General features: G+C 35.8%; 1 pseudogene across 1 annotated transcript in view; it reads right to left on the bottom strand.

Moving 5' to 3' along the window:
- Positions 1-1530: 1530 nt before the first annotated feature.
- Positions 1531-12256, bottom strand: part of LOC105995196 — a 24191-nt pseudogene continuing 13465 nt past the window's right edge. The window contains exon 2 of the transcript XR_001175554.1: positions 1531-1588. The product of XR_001175554.1 is annotated as a protein transport protein Sec61 subunit beta pseudogene (transcript). The remainder of the gene's footprint in view (positions 1589-12256) is intronic.

The following is a 12256-nucleotide window of genomic DNA, read 5'->3' as shown; positions in this document are numbered from 1 at the left end:
GAAAGATCTCAAAGACATTAAGAAAAATAAGCTAAGGTGAAAAACAGTGTGTGCATAATGTGATTTCACCAGTGTATAAAATAAGACCAATATATTTTCATATGCATATAACTATTTCTAAAAGACTATAAAAGAAATTATTAAATTGCTCAGTTAACAGAGAAGTAGAATAGAGGTGGAAGATAGGTAAACCAACCAATTTTTCATAATTGTGTGTTACATTTATTAGAAAGATGAGAAGAAAAGAAAGTAAGAGATCTGTTGCTTTATTGTGCTCATTTAGAATTAGGACTCTCAGAGTCAAAGCATCAATTCATATTTGGATAAACCAAGGTCCAGAAAGAAGAAACCACTGTAAGTATCAGCACAGAAGTAAGGCAAACAAAAGCAATACAGTATTTCATGTCTTGTGATTCCTAATGCTAGTCTCTTCACTGATCACCCTAGTATTCACTATAAAATTTATTATTGCTAATTCAATTGTTCCAAGTGAAAATTAACATAATATGATAGTAAAATGATATGCGCTCTAGAGAGAAAACATTCTTTTCCAATGGTGAATGATCCTCATAGGAAATCTTCAAAGCCCATTCCCAATTTTACTTTCTTTACCTATCCTCTTTTTACCTCAATCTGACTGTAAAGAAGTGTGATACATAGGATCACTATCACTATTTGTTCACTCACTGGGTCTAAATTCAATGTCATCACAACATAGAACAGTAATAAGGGAAAGGGGTTGAACTTTCAACCTCTCTTTAATGTTATTGTCCTTCCCACAATCATAAGAAACACCCTTCCTCAATCCAAGAAAAGCCCACTTTATCTCTAAAATGGTCTGACTAGTTAGCAGAGTGCTGGTGACTCATGCCTAAATACAAGAGAAGGAAACAAAGTAAAAAATATTTAAATAATATTAAATTAAAAATATTCCATAGTTTGACCTACTTAGAAGTCTAAAATTTACTTAAATATTTTATGAAATAAAAAGTTCATTAAAGAAAAGTTCATTAAAAGGCCACAATGAGCCTACATTCTAGAGGGCTGAAGTTTGAAGCCAGCCTGGGCAGAAAATACAGGCTGGAGATGTGGCTTAAGTGGTAAAGCACCACTAAAGAAAGCAAGCCCATCAAGCATGAGGCCATGATTTCAAACCCCAGTAATAGAAAAAAAAAGAGTTGTGGCTCTGAGGCTTCTAAAGTATAGACTTTACATATTAAGTTATAACTCTAAAACACCAATTGACAAAGCATCATAGTTGTATCCAATACTGAATGTCAAATTAAAATTACAGCTACAGACCCTACAAAATTTAAAGATGGTACCTCGTATAATCTTTTAAAAATCATTTTTATTGGAGTCAGAGGAAGATGGCAGAAGAGAAGCTAAACAAGCTCTCTCATAAAAAGCAGTTTTAGTGTTCCAGTGAACAGTCTTAACCTAGAGAATCACACCAAGTGTGCCATCACAGTACAGAGAGTTTGGCCAGAGAGGGAAAAATCCAGGCAAGGAGACAGATCTGAACACTTATCAGTAGCCCCGGCTGCAGCCGCAGCGGTTGTGGCAGCAGCAGCTGCGACCTCCATACCTACAACACAGAAAGTTTGGAACAAAGGCGCCAGATCCAGCCGGTGAGTGGATTCTACTCACCACCAGCAAAAACTAACAAGGACCAGATATCATCATCCTGCAGATCGAAGACCAGAGACAGCCCAAGAACCAAGACTCTGGCATGAATAGAACCCTGACATCCTTACTCCTTGTCAGGGAGCAGAGGAGGGAAGGCCGCCCCTCTCCCACCACCGGAGATCTCCATCATTGATACTAACAAAGGTCCTGCTGAACAGCTAGTTCCAACTCAGGTTTTGGAAGAAAACAAAAGAGTCACTTAGCAGGTCACAGGAACCTGACCTTACCTGCCAGGCTCAGTTCCATGCAGGGAAAAGTCACCCAGCCCAGGCAGTGAAAGCTCTACCCCCAGAGGAGTGACTTTCTTCACTGGGTAAACAGAGCCAGAGGCTGCCCCTCCCTACAACAGCCTGGACAATCAATTGAAATTCAGTAAACATAAACCCTGAGAATGGCTCCAGACTGGGCTCTGTGTGTGTCTCAGGAGCTAGCCCCTCAGGGAAAAGCTACTGTTTGCTGAAAGGCCTCAAACCTACCCAGAATCTAGCTTCATCACAGCATCTCCAAACTAGAGGAAACAGCCATCTCCCTCTTTTGTGATACTCAAAGCAGATCTCCTCCTACTGGACTAGCCTGGGAGGAGGATCACAACATATTTATAAGGTGATTTCTTTGTTGCTTTGTATGTCCCTCCCCCTCGGTATAACCCCTTTTCACTGTATTTGATGTTGGTATAATTTGTGGAGAGGAAGGGAAAAAGCAAACCGTTTAAATAGGGATACAGGTGGACCCATTGCAACAATAAGATGTAGAAGACGTAATGTCGAAAAATGAACTTTATAATTTTGGCTGGGGGTGCGGGGGTGCGATGGGGGAGAGGAGGGGAGGAGATAGGAAGGAATGAGAAGGGGAAACAAAGGAGGAGGCAAGAATGCTTGATAAGAAATGTACTCATTACCTTGTCCATGTAATTGTAACCCTTTTGTATGGTATTTTCAGAATAAAAAAATTAAAATAAAATCATTTTTATTATAGTAGTTGTACAAAGGAATTTAACAAAGCAGTTTATGAATACATCTCCAGAGCAATGCCACCCCTTCCAATATTGTCACTCTCCCCTCCCCTTCCCACCCTTCCTCACTCTTCTTAACGTTGTAGGATGTACATTGGATTTTTATCTGCATTTCTTTCTTCTCCTCTTCATTCTATAATCTTTATAAGGTAAAAAAATGTAAAACAGATGAAAACAGGTATATTCACTTTAACTGTATTCCTGCCTATGTTTGCTATTGCCCTGGTTCCCATTATACACACACACACACACACACACACACACACACACATTTATATATATTCCATAATATACACAGCCAGTCTAACATAGTATTACTAAATTAAAATCTCTTTTTTGAGCTGGTGGTGGTGGCACAGGCCTCTAATTTCATCTACATAGGGGCTGAGACATAAGAACTGAACATTTAAGGCCAGCCCCTGAGAAGTTAGCAAGACCCTATCCCTGAAGCAAAATACAAAGAAAAGACCTGGAGACATGGTTCAAGGCATAGCGTTCATATGTAATATGTGAAGGTTCAATTACCAAGACAGAAATATAATTGTTTTTGCATTTAGAATTTGGTTTGATAAAATGGGACTTCACAGGTAAAATGGTATTCCCCAGCTTAAGTTAAAACAGAGACTTCAGATATTGAAACTGGTTATATAAGACAACTCATAAAGGAGTGAGTTTGCATAATTATGTACATATATTTTATATACAAATTTAATTTACTTTAAAGTTCCATAAAGACCTTAAAGACCTCAGATATTTCAAACATGTTTTCTTGACTATAATGCCATAGTTAGGGGCCAGACTAGAAGGTTTCCTTACACTACTACATATTCTCCTTTTTAAAATATTAATAGTAAATTATTTCCTGCAGTCTTTGTAGCAAATCATGTCCTCATTACTAAAAATTTCCCCTTTTACTAAGGCCACTAAAGTGCCTTCCTACAGTCAAGCCCAAACTGTAATTACTTCCCTAGAAAGCAAAGCCTTGAGTTCAAGCCCTAATGCTGGTGAAAACAGACTACAACAAATGTGAAGACTTCTAAGCTGTCAGCTGCAATGCGGGTGTTATGCCCTAGAGAGAGACTGATCTGCCTCCAGTGTTTACCCGAATTTTCCCTACAGGATGTGTTGTTTCTTCCAAGGGAATTATAACTAACAACCTGATAAATATTCTATTTTTCTTTGATCTGTATTTATTCTTATCACACTTCATTCAAGGACACAGTGAAAACAATCCCGTGAGAGTCGATGGTGTCTCACACATATAATCTTAACTTCTCAGGAGGCTGAAATCTGAATATCAGGGTTCAAAGCCAGACAGGCAGGGAAGTCTGAGAACCTCTTATCTGTGATTATCAACCAAAATTCAAAAGTGGAGCTGTGAATCAAGTGGTAGAGCATTGGTCTTGAGAGAAAAAGCTTAGTGACAGTGTTCAGGCCCTGATTCAAGCTCCAGGATTGGCATACACATATGTGCACACCTGTGCGTGAGCACGTACACACAACACACACACACACACATGCACGCACACACACTTTCTAATTTTATTTGGATTGTGTGAATGTGAGTCTTCTGTAAGCACTATATTTTTTTTACAGGAGAATGCAAAGGTAGAATTTTTAACATATTTGTTATACTTTTATTACTCTACAATAATTGTCTCCACTGTGGGAAGATTTTGTAAATAATTTGAATGATTTCCTTATTCATGACATTTGTATGATTTGGTAACAATGATATTTATGTATGGTGGTAGTGTATATTATATTCCCACAATTTCCAATCGATAAACAGTTAAGATGAAAAAGAATAGTGTGTTTAGATGGAAGAAAAACGGTCTCTTCAACAAATGGTGCTGGAAGAATTGGCTATATGTGTAGAAAACTGGTTAGATCCTTATATATCACCCTACAACAGAATCAATGCCAAATGGATCAAAGACCTCAATGTAAGATCAAATACCCTACAAGATGCAGGGCACTGACATCAAATATAATGAAAACAGGGGTTATACCATGGAGGAGGAACATACAAAGAAAAAAATCACATGGTACATTATAAATACTTTAGAAACAATAGCAAGAAAGAAAAAATTATTTGTGTCCCTATCTTGGGGTTCATTTCACTTGACATCATCTTATATAGTCATATATACATAGCTTTTGACCTTTTCTGCTTGTCTTAGACATATAATAGTTATTGCAAATAAGGGAAACCATGGGACCTGAGTTTCTTTGGGCCTGGCTTATTTCACTTAATATAATTTCTTCCAAATCTTTCCATTTCCTAACAAATGGGGCATTGACATTCTTTCTGATGGAGGCATGGCATTCCTTTGTGTGTGTGTGTGTGTGTGTGTGTGTGTGTGTGTGTGTGTGTGTGTGTGTATATATATATGTGTGTGTGTGTGTCTGTGAGATATATATATATATATATATATATATATATATATATATATATATATATTTTTCTTGATCCATTCATCTGTTGAGGGGCATCTGGGTTGGTTCCATACCTTAACTATGGTAAATAATGCTGCAATAAACATAGTTGTGCTGGTAGCTTTAGTATGGTGTGGTTTGTATATATAATTCTCTAATTCGGGGAGAGGAAAGGAAACAACAAAATGCTTAAATAGGGATACAGGTTGGCCCATTGTAACAATGAGATGTACAAGACGCTATGTTGAAATTGAACTTTACAACTTCGGTGGGAGGGGGTAGGGGGAGGTAGTTGTGGAGGTGGTAGGGAAGGAATGGTAGAGTAAAAACAAAGGAGGAGGCAACAATGCTCAATAGAAAATGTACTCATTACCTTGCTCATGCAACTGCAACCACTCTGTACAATATTTCCTTTTTTGTTTTTGGTCTGGTCATGAGGCCTGAACTGTAGGCCTGGGCACTGTCCTTCAGCTCTTCAGCTCAAGGCTAGTGCTCTACCACTTGAACCACAGCGCCACTCTCAGTTTTTTTTCTGCTTATGTGGTGCTGAGGCAAACCCAGGGTCTCATGCATGCAAGGCAAGCACTCTACCACTGAGGCACCTTCCCAGCCCTTATACAGTATTTTTACAATAAAAAGTGTACAAAAAAATCAAATACCCTGAAAATATTACAGACAGGTACAGAGGAAACACTGGGGCTCCATGCTACAGGTTGAAACTTCCTAAGTAAAGATTAATAAATACAACAAATCAAAGAACAGCTGGATAAACGAGGTTGCATTAAACTTCACGGTCTCTTCATAGCAAAGGACATAGCTAGCAAGATAAATAGAAAGCCCACCGATCGAGAGAAGATCTTTAGTTGCTATAAAACAGAGAAGGCCTCATGTCTGAAATAATACTTAGAGTTCAAAAAGTTAACCCCCTCAAAAAATGCTCAAAGAAATAACAACCTGTTAATAAGTGGACTAAAGGCTTAAAGAGAGACTTATCTGAAGAAGACAGGATAGAAAACAGACACATGAAGAAATGTGCAACATCTATGGCCATAAAAGAAATGCAAATCAAAGCAATATTGACATTCCACCTCATCTCTATTAGAATGGCCATTATTGGGAAAACTAATAATAAAAGATGTGGGGATGTGGCCAAAGAGGAATGCTACTACACTGCTGGTGGGAATGTAAACTTTTTCAGCCACTCTGGAAAGCAGTATAGAGGTGCCTCAAAATACTAAACATAAAGCTCTCCTATAACCCAGCAATCCCAATCCTGAGCATTTATCCAAATGACCACACAGAGGACCACACTAAAGCTACCACCACAACCATGTTCATTGCAGTATTTACCATAACTAAGATATGGAACCAACCCAGATACCCTTCTGTAGATCAGTGGATCAAGAAAATGTGGTATGTATACATAATGGAATTCTATGCCTATATCATAAAGAATGGCATTGCCCCATTCAGAAAGAAATGAAAAGACTTGGAAAAAATTATATTAAGCAAAGCAATCCAGATCCAAAGAAATGTAGGCTCATTTGTATTAACTAGAATATGTCTATGATATTCTTAGCACAAGATCACAATAGCTCAATATCCAGGTGCATATGATCATATAAAATGATGTTTCTCAAAATTAACTCCAATAAATGAAAACAAGATGTTTGTATAATGTACTGTTTGCACTTTTCTTTTTTCTTTCTTTTTTCCCCTTTGGTTTATGCCCTGTTGTCACTGTTATTTTTATTTTTGTAACTTTTCTCTTGTATATAAGTTTATCTGATTTGGGGAAGGGAAGGGAAATTACAGAAATGGTGGGACAAAGGGTAGAACAATGTAACAGTTATACTCACTGGACACTATGTTGGAAATGATCTTTATAACTTGTGGGGGAGGGGAGTGGAGGGAAGTGGGAGAAAATGAGGGAAAAAGAAATGCTCTTCTTATCTTACTTTTGTAACTGTAACCCGTCTGTACATTAACTTAACAATAAAAAATAAAAGAATGGTATGAGTTTTTGCAATATTAATAGGACTTAAAGTGTGCAATATTTGTGACATATTATTTAGGCCTTGAGGAATGAACCAGAAAGTAGAAACTGGGACTCAGATTACTTTTATTTATAAAACATTGTCCTACAAGATAAAAGATACCCTTGAATTATGTAATTGTATTCATGTAAAATAGGCCAATCCAAGAAAACTTTAAGCTCAAAATATAGCAAGTTTGTAATTGCTTCCTAACCAACAACGTAGCTCACATTTCAGATGATTACTCTTTTACCAGCTACCTGAAAACCTGAGTTTCTATACTCACAAGAGAATTTAGACAGCTTATCAGTTAACATGATCTGCTTTCTCTGCAATGTTTACAAATATCCAGCTCTTACACTAGGATACAAAACTTGATATTACACAAAGGTAGTAATAGTTTTCAAAAATGCTCATCTACGACTGTAGGACTTCATAAAGCTGTTTTGAGATTTCCATAAACTTTGAAGTTCCAAATAAAGAGATAATCTTACAGATAAACATTCCTCTGTTTATTTCTGACTTGAAAATTTTAAATATATCCTCATACATTAGGAGTGACTATCATTTCTGAAGTAGTGAAATAAAAACTCTCCATCCTGGGTTCTTTCATGCATCATGGAAATTATCAGGCTCACAAATTGCTGGTGCTATATTATTTCTTCTTATAAGTGTAATCATCACAGAGAAAGGAGAATCAATTAACTATACTGCAGATATATAGGTCCAACATTAGTGGTAGTAATACTTCCAGTTCTCTTTTGGGAAAGGATAAATAGGAAATAATAATCACCAATTCTTTTCTCCTACTCCCAACTTCTTCATTGTGAAGCTAAATTCTAATGGAATGGTTGTAATTTTTGACCTACATCTCCAAATTTTCACTCCCTATCTAGCACCCAAGCCCTACCTGGTAAAAATTCTGTTTTCTGTGTCTAAGAGTTTGACATTTTTATATTCCACATATATTGATATGAGTTAGTGGAAAAGAAGTCTATGAGGGAATTTCAGCCTATAGAACACTCAGATGAGCTGGTGCTAGTGGCTCATGCCTATAACCCTAGTCACTGAGAAGGCTAAGATCTGAAGATCACAGTTTGAAGCCAGCAAGGACAGGGAAGTCCTTGAGAACTGTTCTCCAATTAATCACAGAAAAAGACAGAAGTGACACGGTGACTCAAAGTGGTATAGCACTAGCCTTGAGCAAAAGGAACGCAGGGACAGCTCTCCAGCCCACAGTTCAAGCCCAGGATTAAATAAGGATGGGACAGAAAAATCTGAGGCCTTACAACTTTGCAGGAAAAAGAAAGGAGACCCACCAGTCAGAAATCCATCTTCATGAGCTCCAATTCTCAGTTTTTAACTAAGGCCGGAGGTAAGAAAGAAGATGGCTAAGATAGGCAGAACCATGGCATATCTCTGCCATATGCCCTCTTTCTCTAACAAACTTCTGTCACTATTTTTTACTTAGATTCACATTTTGCCTGAATTCTTCTCTTACCAAACACAAGAACAAAAGTTATATAGGTCTCCTAAACTTTATCCTAACATATTTGTTGGTTTGATTGATAAGTTAGGGATTAAGTATATCTTTCTCTATCTTGGTCTCATTAAGTGGTTACAATGCAGTGTTGATTTTTCTGTCTGCTTTATTTCACGTAACATAATGGGCCCCAAGTTCATCCTCAATAATCTTTCTCTTAGGTGAAATCTAAAATAGTTGATATAATAAAAGTAGAGTTCAAAGGTGGAGACCAAAAACTTAGCTTATTGGAGAATTTGAGAAATCTTGGTCAAAAACGTATAAATAAATTTCAAGACCTCTAGTCCACATGCTACTTTACTATTACTGTAAAACAAGCATTTTGAAAAATGTAAAAGAGACCAAATTCTATGTGCTCTCAGAAGAAAATAATAGCTATATGAAGTTGCACATCTTCTAATTCAATATACTTTGCTTTTGCATACTATATACTCAAAATCATTTTGCACAAAAATAAGTTTAAAAACAGAAATAATCAAAGGAATTGAATGACTACTGTGTCATGTTTGACACATAAGTGACAATCATGTACTCAGCATCACTCTGTTAGAAAAATACACCCCAAATGAATAATGAGATAACATCTCACATTAATTTGGATGGCTGTTATATAAAAGCTGTCATCACAAAGGGCTAATATGTAAGTGGATAATTGAGACACTTGTGCACTGTTATGAGGGATCTAAAATGTGGAATTCACTATAAAATGGCACGACAGTTCCTTAATTTTTTAGTGGAATTAACATTTGACCCAGAAATTCTACTTTTGCAAGCGTGGAAAGAATTCTAAATATGATCTCTGTGAGACAGTTGCATATCTATGTTTGTTGCAGCATTATTTCCAAATACCTAAATAACACATCATAAATGGCCATTTATCAGTGAATGAAGACAATGATATTTTCATGGAATGAATTTAAATCACACTTTAATAAAAAATTGTCAAATGCTAGAACATTGATGAATCCTGTGAGCTTATGGAAAATGAAAGAAGACAAACACAAAAGGCTATAAATAGTATCTAATGTAGTCAAACTCATAGAAAAAGAAAACAGACTCACAATTTACACTGACTATAGAAAAGAAAACTGGAGAGCTGTCTAATGAAAATGGCACATAGATTTATGCTCACCTATATGTACTTAACATTTCTGAACTATATTTTTAAAATAGTTACATGATGAGCTGGGCACAAGTGGGTCATGTCTGTAATCCTAGCTACTCATGAGGTTGAGATCTGATGACTGGAGTTTGAAGCCATCCCAAGTAGGAAAGGCTGTAAGACTCTTACCTTGAACTTAACGCTAAAAAAGAAGCCTGAAGTCGAACTGTGGCCCAAATGGTAAGTTCTAGTATTGAGAAAAAACCTCAGGGACAGTGTCCAGACTCTGAGTCCAAACATCAGGACAGGCACAGAAATACACACACACACACACACACACACACACACACACACACACACACACACACACACACAAATGGTTACATAGTATGATTTATATTGTCTCATTAGTATAATGAAAAATTTAAGTAATAGTTTAAGAAATCTAAGTGGAACAAAAATAGAATAAACCTTCCCTAAAAACCCTTCTAAACACTTCATAATTAAGCTTTGTAAATTAAACTAACGGAAAAAATCTTAATATTAGATGATATAGCATTTTTATACGAATAACAACAGTAAATTTCTTATTTGAAATGATATAAGAAAGAATTTCAGAAAACTTTTGTCAAGAATGAATCCTAGGGTTGGAGATTTAGCTCAGTGAAAGAACATTTGCCTAGCAAGTACATGTTGCACATCCTTAAACGCAGTCCTCAGCTATGAAAAAAAAGAATGATTTTGAATATGACAGTATACACGCACACACACACACACACACACACAAAGAAAACTCCTCAGAATTTATCTTTAGTAAGAGTTCTTCAAGCAGAAATGAAATGAACAGAAAGTAGTTTTGTAGTGTTTAAGACAAAAATCTATCACAAGGAACCAAGGCCACCATGCATTGATCAAGTAAGTGATTGATTCAATAGGAAAGCATAATGAAACCCAACCAAACACTGTTTGAAAAGGGGGGAAAGGAAAGAGAGAAATGAGAATACAATGGAAGAGGTGAATTTGTTTTAAGTGTAATATATACATATATAAAACCACAATGGAACCCTCTCACATTAAAGATATATTTTAGCTCTAAAATAAGATTTAAAAAATAAAATGTTTATTGCAGCATTATTTACTATAGCTAAGATATGGAACCAACCCAGATGCCCCTCAGTAGATGAATGGATCAAGAAAATCTGTTATATATACACAATGGAATTCTATGCCTCCATCAGAAAGAATGACATTGCCCCATTTGTTAGGAAGTGGAAAGGCTTGGAAAAAATTATATTAAGTGAAGTAAGCCAGGCCCAAGTGGTATAGTCCTAGCCTCAAGTTAAAAAAATGTTCAAGGACACTGAGTTCAACACTCAAGCCCAACATACATGCATGTGTGTGCATACACACACACACACACACACACACACCTGATTTTTCTAATTTCCTGCTATAAATGGTAAGAAAGTTTGAAATCACTAATTGTTATGTTTGTCTAATATGTGTGTTCAAATATATATAACATGTGTGTTTAAAAAATAAATTTGAAATAAAAGTATTAGTGATTATGCTTAATAGACCCCATTTGGATTTCTTCAATGAAACACATTTAAGTAAATATTGATGAAATATACAAGGCATATACAAAAAAGGTCATATACAAAAAAGGTACAATGATTGCAAATGTATATACACCTAATGTTGTAGTATCCAATTTTATAAAAGACACCATTAGACATGAAGTTTAATAAACTCAAATACATTACCAGCAATGGAATTCAATATCCTAATTTCATCAATAGATCATTCACACAAAATTTAACAAAACACAGCAGATTAATGCCACAAATCAAATGAAGTTAATAGATATTTGAAGAATATGCAATTTAACAACTGCAGAACACATGTTCTTCTCATTAGAACATATTTTTTAGTACAGATAATATTCTAGGCTACAAAATAGTTTGACACATTCAAAATGAAATTACATACTATATATTTGTTATCAAAATAAAACTAGACCATAGATAGTGACAACAGCTTTAAGAGAAACTTCCTAAATGCATGTGTACTCAAAAAAATGTTTTGAAAGAATAGTGTAATCTGAGGAAAGTAAGATGGAATTTTAAAACAACATTAAACAAATGAAAATGGAAATAGATCATACCAAAGCTTGAAGCAAAAGTAGCACAAAGATACAATATACAAGAGTGACTACTTTCATACAACGGACAAGGGTCTCATATCCAAAATATACTTGTAACAAAAAATTAAATCCCCCAACCACAAATCCTCAAAGAAACAACTGCCCGATAAATAAGTGGGCTAAAGATTTAAAGAAAACTTCTCTGAAGAGGAAAGAAGGATGGCCAATAGACACATGAAGAAATGCTCAACCTCTCTAGCCATAAAAGAAATGCAAATCAAAACAACAT

The sequence above is a fragment of the Dipodomys ordii genome, unplaced genomic scaffold (genome assembly GCF_000151885.1).
Source record: "Dipodomys ordii isolate 6190 unplaced genomic scaffold, Dord_2.0 Scaffold116, whole genome shotgun sequence".
Classification (NCBI taxonomy): domain Eukaryota; kingdom Metazoa; phylum Chordata; class Mammalia; order Rodentia; family Heteromyidae; genus Dipodomys; species Dipodomys ordii.
This window is presented reverse-complemented; position numbering and strand designations above follow the sequence as displayed.